The 7362-nt window shown below is 47.2% G+C and overlaps 1 protein-coding gene across 1 annotated transcript in view; it reads right to left on the bottom strand.

Moving 5' to 3' along the window:
- The window catches only part of ZFP3 (ZFP3 zinc finger protein), a 136389-nt gene extending 132922 nt beyond the window's left edge, over positions 1–3467 (bottom strand). The window contains exon 1 of the transcript XR_011561962.1: positions 3171–3467. The gene's annotated coding sequence lies outside the window, so the exon portion shown is untranslated. The remainder of the gene's footprint in view (positions 1–3170) is intronic.
- Positions 3468–7362: the final 3895 nt, after the last annotated feature.

Raw genomic sequence — 7362 nt, forward strand, 5'->3', positions numbered from 1 at the left:
TGGCGGCTATATTCTAGTTGCAGTGCACGGGCTTCTCACTGCAGTGGCTTCTCTTGCTGCAGAGCAGAGACTCTAAGGTGTGCAGGCTTCAGTAGTTGTGGCTCCTGGGCCCTAGAGCACAGGCCCAACAATTGTAGTGCAGGGGGCTCAGTTGCTCTGAGGCACGTGGGATCTTCGCTCACCAGGGATCGAACCCATGTTTCCTGCCCTGACAGGTACATGCTTTATCACTGAGCCATCAGGGAAGCCTAAGGACAGCAGTATTCTGGCCAGAAGATATCTGGAGAAGGACAGAAGTAGTTTAGGCCAAAAAAAGAAAAAAGCAATGACAACATTAGGGAGTCCCATCCGGCCAGTGGGTATCCTGGTGGACCAGAGTGAATCAGATAGAACAAAGCATGAACCAGGACCAGATCCCCTGATCACCCACCTTGGGATCCTTCCACTACTCTTCACTGCCTTGTTAGTCGGAACACTCACCTGGTGATGATTTCATGCTTCTGTGCTTGACAAAACCTCCCTGGGACTCAAGGGCTTTAGTTTGGAAGGAAGTGACTCCTTCCTACTTCCTTATCTGGAGGTGAATTTCTAGCTCTGGCCTGCTGCCAAGAAGCTGAGAGTGATTTGATGCTAGTCTTTTACTGCTCTTAAGATCTCTGCCACACCCACCTTGATATACCTCTTTTATAAGCCTCATGATGGCTTCTCTCTCCTGCTAGTCTTTATTAGAGGAGAATCTGGGTCTGACTCAAAGATAAATAGGTTTAGTCCATAATCACAGAGAGGCCAGAGTCAAGGGAAGATGACAAACACAAATTTATAATTGCATCATCACATGGTACTATGAGTAGTGATGGAGATGTGCCCAGGGTAAGCTGAAAAAGAAAAGGGTCCCCAACCCAGACTGAGAGAATTGAGGTTTCCTGAGATGAGAGCAGTTAAGCTGAGATGCACAGTGACAGGAGGCAGCCAATCAAAGGGGGCTGTGAGGTGTGGATCACCTTCCAGGAAAAACACAGAGGCAGAAAACAGTGTGGTGTCTATAAAGAACCATAAACAATTTAATGGGAGGCAGAGAGTGCCAGTAAAAAGGGAGGAGAGGAAGAAAGAGATATTTAATATGCCTTTGTGCCATCCAAAATACATAGGAAAATGTATCCTAAGCAGTAGATCCTCTGTAAATTCAAATAAATAAATACAATAAGATAATGGATTAGGATCTCCCTGGTAGCACAGTGGATAGGAACTGCCCGCCAATGCAGGGGACATAGATTCAATCCCTGGTCGAGGAAGATCCCTCATACTGCAGGGCAACTAAGGCTGTGTGGCAGGACTACTGAGCCCACCAGGTGCAACTACTGGAGCCCTTGTGCCTGGGGTCTGCGTACCACAAGAGAAGCCCGTGCACTGCATCAAAGAGCAGCCCCTGCTCGTCACATCTAGAGAAAGTCCATGCACAGCAATGCAGACTCAGCACAACCAAAAATAAATAAATAAAATTATTTTTATAAAAGAGAGAATTAGGATTTAAGGGGGAAAGGAGAGAAATTTTAAAAAAAAAGATGATGGATTAAATGTTCTCCAAAGTTCATTACAGTTCCCAAGTCAGTGCTGCTATAAGCGGCAGGGCAAGGCCTCTCTGAGATTTGAGTTCCAAAGGTTATGAGTTTCTGATGGAAGATATTGTCATTTATTCACTGCCTTGTTCGACTCTTTTGCGACCCTATGGACTATAGCCTACCAGGCTCCTCTGCCCATGGGATTTCCCAGGCAAGAATACTGGAGTGGGTTGCCGTTTCCTAATCCAGGACATCTTCCCCACTCAAGTATCGAACCTGTGTTTCCTGCTTTGCAGGCAGATTGTTCACCGTCTAAACCACCAGGGCTGCCACAGCAGAAGGCAAAGAGCAGGAAGGTGGCAGCACTCCCCTGTGATCACCATCTTAGGTGACACAGAGGGGGGATAAGTCATCAAAATCATTACAAAGGGCTTACCCCATGGGAAAATGGTTCACAAATTAAGGGCCTTCACGTTGCCTACCCCAAGGCCAGTCCTCACAAGGCTATGAGGCTTTTGGGTCCACCTTCCCTGTGTGTGTTCAGTTGCTCAGAGGATCTTCCCAACCAAAGGATCACACCCACGTCTCCTGCACTGGCAGGCAGATTCTTTATCAACTGTGCCACCTGGGCAACTGCTGCCTACAGACCCACAATATCAGAATGCTATATGCTGCTGTGAAATCTTCAACACAGGAACCCTAGCAAGTGTCTAGGATTTCAGGTATCGGATACCCCGTGGCTACTAAGGAAATTAGGGGAAAGGGAAAACCAGGAGATGGGAGAATCTTTACCACTTGCCCCTCCCACCTACTTGGACTGGATATTATGGAACCATCATCTTTGGTGGCTGCAGAATGAGAACAGTATTAGGCCCCCTGAACTCACTCACTCCCTATCCAGGAAGTGCAGTTTCAAAATAAAAATAAAAATCTTTCAAATTAGAGAAAAAAAAAGAAGTGCTATTCCCCAGGATGCCCTGTTTCCTGGGGAACTCAGTGGGTACTACAGAGTTAGCAGGGCTGTTTATGCACCATAAAGCCATCCACCAAGAACCACAGGGAGGACTCCCCTGGCAGCTCAGTGGATAAAAATCCACCTGCCAGTCCATGAGACACCGGGTTCGATCCCTAGTCCGGGAAGACCACACATACTGAGAGACAACTAAGCCCGGGCTCCAAAACTACTTAAGTCGGAGCTCTAGAGCCCCTGCTCTGCAACTAATGTAGCCCTCACTGGCAACAACTAGAGAAAGCCAAACACAGCAACAAAGACCAGTGCAGTCAGAAAAAAATTTAAATTAAAAAAAACCAGCACATGGATTCTTCAGGTGAGGTGGGAATGTTGGATCCCACTGCCCCCAGCTGCTTATTCCCCCACCATTATCCCCTCCGCAGGGGTACCACATGCCTTGTCTCCCAATTTTGCTCTTTTGTGAAAATTCATGGTGAATCCCTAGGTTTGGGGCACTCCTCACTGAGACTTCCGCTGACCTTGTTTCCATTTATGCCCAGCCTCTGTAGATGTGAACAAGTGACACCGGGGATGCTCGTCAGTCAAATCTGTCAAATTCTAACTTGCTTAATATTAATCAATAAAATACGGTAACCTACCTTCACTGATCAGGCTTGCCTGAAATTGTTTTTACAATAAGGTGCACGTCCTCTGAGGTTCACGTAGCCTAAACAAGAATAACTTTGAGTGAGATGTTGTTCAGTCAGCAGCGTCCAGTTTGAGCTCCAGCCAGTTAAAACTGGTTGAGACCGCGGGCCTTCCAACTGGGCATGCGCAAGTGTCCCTTGGTGCCGTTTTGACATCAGAGAGCCTCAGACGTCAAACTCCGCCCTCAGAACGTGCTAATGGCGCCATTTTCTCAACATGAGGCCCCTAAGAGAAGCATTTGGCTTAGTTGCACCTGCTCAGAAAGTAAATAACCTTTTATATATATATATATATATATATATATATATATATATTTTTTTTTTTTTTTTTTTTTTTTTTAATTTACTTCTTTGGCTGTGCTGGGTCTTAGTGGTGGCATGAAGGATCTTTTGTTTTCCCAGTGGGGCTTAGTTACCTGGCCGCAGGTGGGATCCCATTTTCCCGACCAAGGATGGAAACCACATCTCCTCCATGGGAAGGCGGATTCTTATCCGCTGTACCACCAGGGAAGTCTGGTTTTTCTCATTTTTCCAACCATTTAAAAATGTAAAAACCATTCTTAGCTCTCAGGCTATACAGAAACAGGTGGCAGGCCAGAGCAACTCCATGTGTGCATGCGTGCAAAGTTGCTTCAGTCGTGTCTGACTCTGCAACCCATGGACTGTAACCCACCAGGCTCCTCTGTCCACTGGATTCTCCAGGAAGGAATACTGGAGTGGGTCGCTGTGCCCTTCTCCAGGAGACCTTCTCAATCCAGGGATCTAACCCATGCTTCTTACGTCTCCTGCATTGACAGGTGGGTTCTTTACCACTAGTGTCACCTGGGAAGCCCCAGGAAGACCCCTGAGATGAACAAAAACAAGTGAAGAAGTACGAAGTAGCCGTTCAAAGAGAGAGGGGGACTCCGTGGAAAATAAAAGTGAAATACACCAGAAAGTGTGAATGTCTCGGGATAACATGATGGTAACCTCAAAGAAGGTTCTCTGAAGAGACAATGTTTCAATTGAGGCATAAGTGATACACAAAGATAGGAAAGGAAAGTGCTTAGACACTCAGAGGTAAAGTGAACAATGTGGGTGAGCCATGGTAAGGAGACTGGCTCTCAACCCAGGTGTCCTGGGAATCACAAATTTGCACAGTGAGGAAGGCTGTAAGGTTGAGCCCCAGAAGCTCTATTTCTAAGAAACTTCACATGTGACTCTGATTTGCAACCAAATTAAGAACTCCATGGCACCCTAATCATTCCCCCTCGAATCTTCTTAAAAGGGTATTTCCAAAGACCTTTCCCCAACCATGTAGTCTGCAGTAAGGACTTTTAGCTGGGTCCCGGTCTCACCATCCCACATTCTGCCTGTTTCATGACTGAAGCATGATGAAGATGTCCTGAACCATACAGAAAGCAAACTGGGTGGTTCCTCCATCATAGGCGTGACAGGGAGTCTGCCTGGTTCTGGGCAGACTTTCTCTGGAGCTAATTCAAGTGTGGACGCCCTGGAATTTAACAAAGATAAGAATCCATCTGACATTTTATCATATTTATTAAACGTATTTAGTTACTTTGCAATATAAATCCTGTTATCTACTAAAAGTTATGATACAGGACTTTCCTGGTGGTCCAGGGATTAAGAAGTCACCTTCCAGTGCAGGGGACCCTGGTCTGATCCCTGGTCAGGAAACGAAGATCCCACAGGCCTCAGGGGCAACTAAGCCCACGTGCCACACTAGAGAGGCTACTGGTGCTGCAATGAAGATCCCTTCAGCCACAACCAAAACCCAATGCAGCCAAATAAGTAAATATTTTTCAAAATTATGATATAGCCAAAGGCTATTATGTTTACAAATGATCTCCTTAATAAGAATTAGTTAACATCAATTATGATCTGAGAACTCAAACTTTGATTAAATTTGTAGACTTTTCCCCCCAGGATGAATTCTCTGAAACTCAACAATGTGAGCATTTAATTTAAAGCCTGAACCACATTTGGCTATTATGAACAATAGAAACAGTACCAGCCTGGAGTCTGAGATCTGAGGTCTGGTTCCAGTCTTCTTCTGCAGTTTTCTTTTCCCTCTGCAGTCCCACATAACCTAACCTGCTAAGCAGACAGATGGGTGGGTGTTCAACAAATACTTGTTGAACAAACATTCTAGGAGACAATGAGAGATCTTTTGTGGTGAGGAAATGTGGATGATTTCTGTTTTCTTCCTTCTATTTTTCTGTATTTGCTAAATTCCGAACAAAGCAAATCTCAATCCAAAAGTTCCTCTAGTATGTGGGCATCGCTGCCCCTATGGCAGAAGGTGTTCAATGAATGTCCCTCCTCTACCCTTTCTTTGGAATTCCTGATCATCCATGATGGGGAAGAAAATATTAACTCTGAAGGAAGTCGGGTCATCTCTTCTGGAAAACGGAGATTAAAGCTAGTCTCGGAGGAAGAAATGCCCGCAAGTCCCCCAGCCCTACACGCCAGCCCCAAACCGCCCCGCTGGTGCCCCCGAACCGCGTAGGATCAACCCGGTGCAACTCCGGGGACGCGGGAAACGGAAGCCATGCCCAGAGCCGCGTCATGCTCAGCCTTCTGCGCCTGCGCGCCCTGTCCCTGGAGACTCAAGAACGCGCAAGGCCGCGCTCTTTCAAGGCTCTGTGAACGCGCAAGCAAATGCGGCCCGCCAGGGAACGTGCACCCTTTCTCCCCCTGGCGGACAACAGTGGAACAACGGGGCTTGGGGGAGAGGTTTTGGTGGATAGAGGGTGCCAGGAGTCGCGGAGGTACGTTCTGGGGGATACTCCTTCTTTTCCGGCACCTCCCTACCCTCCTTCCCCAGTCTTCATTGCCAGTTCAGAACAAGGGAAAAGGGAAGGCACCAACCCTGAGCCCTTAATATGTGCCAGGCCCTTTGCATCTATTATCTTATTAAATCTTTCCACTGCAGTATTAGTCCTATTTACAAAGAACGAAACTGAGACCCAGAGCAGGTGACTTACTTAGAGACACACAGCTAACTAGTGATGAGTTTGGGACCCAGGTCTGTGTGTTAAAGGTTGACTGCAGCCCTGACCTTTGGGGGGTGGGGCCCTGGGCTTGGAGAAACCAGAGCCTGCTTCTCCTCTCCGGCTGAGAAGTCTCTGCAAGAACACCCAGAACCATTTCCACGGTCATTTGAAAGAAGCTTAGCTCGTTAGGCAGGAGAACTTTTCAGGCTGGTCCATGTGCCTAGGGCATCATGTAGGACTCCAGCTACATCCTAAGAACTACAGGAGCTCAGGGCAAGACTTTCCCAGGTATCCCAACACAGTCCTTTTCCGGGTCCAATGACAGAGGGAACACAGGAAAGGACTTGGAGGAGTCAAGGTGGAAATCCTCATTGATGAGGCTGTCAGGGAATGGCAGGTTAACGTCGGTGCCTACAACTATGGGATTGTCTAGGGATGATGAGAAAGACAGTTTCTACAACACCCATCTGGTGACCAGACCTTTAGGAGAGATATACTATCCAGATGATGCCACCATCTCCTCTTGCCTTTCAAGAGAGACAGAAGTGGGTGGGAGGAGTGAGAATTTGTATAATGAGGCAGAGGCTGCTGGCCTGAATTTCCAAGGCAACCAAGGATAAAATTGTAGGAAAGTCCAAACTGAGGGAGCTACAGATAATTTGGGGCTTCCCAGGTGGCTCAGATGGTAAAGAATCTGCCTGCAGTGCAGATCTGGGTTTGATCCCTGGGTTGGGAAGATTCTGTGGAGATGGGAATGGTTAACCCACTCCAGTTTTCTTGCCTGGAGAAGCCATGGACAGAGAAGCCTGGCAGGCTACAATCCATGGGGTCGCAAAGAGTCAGACATGACTGAGCGATGAACACGTACACACACATACAGAAAGCTGGCTGGCAGGTGGTCTGGATGACTTTGGCTTGTGATCCTGGAGGAGGCACACAAGGAGGCTCTCATTTCTTCTCAGGGCAGCTTTGGAAGAGGCCAGAAACAAGAGGCAGACTCAAGTGAGGAGAAGGCAATATGGTTCTCTAGAAGGAAAGATGATACCTGACATCCTAAAGGCATGAAACAGTCTAGGCTTCAGTCAAGTTGACCTGAGTTGGAATCCTAACTGTGCCAAACCCATCTTCTTATCTGAGAAATGGACACA

This window comes from Bos indicus, chromosome 19 (assembly GCF_029378745.1).
Source record: "Bos indicus isolate NIAB-ARS_2022 breed Sahiwal x Tharparkar chromosome 19, NIAB-ARS_B.indTharparkar_mat_pri_1.0, whole genome shotgun sequence".
Lineage (NCBI taxonomy): Eukaryota > Metazoa > Chordata > Mammalia > Artiodactyla > Bovidae > Bos > Bos indicus.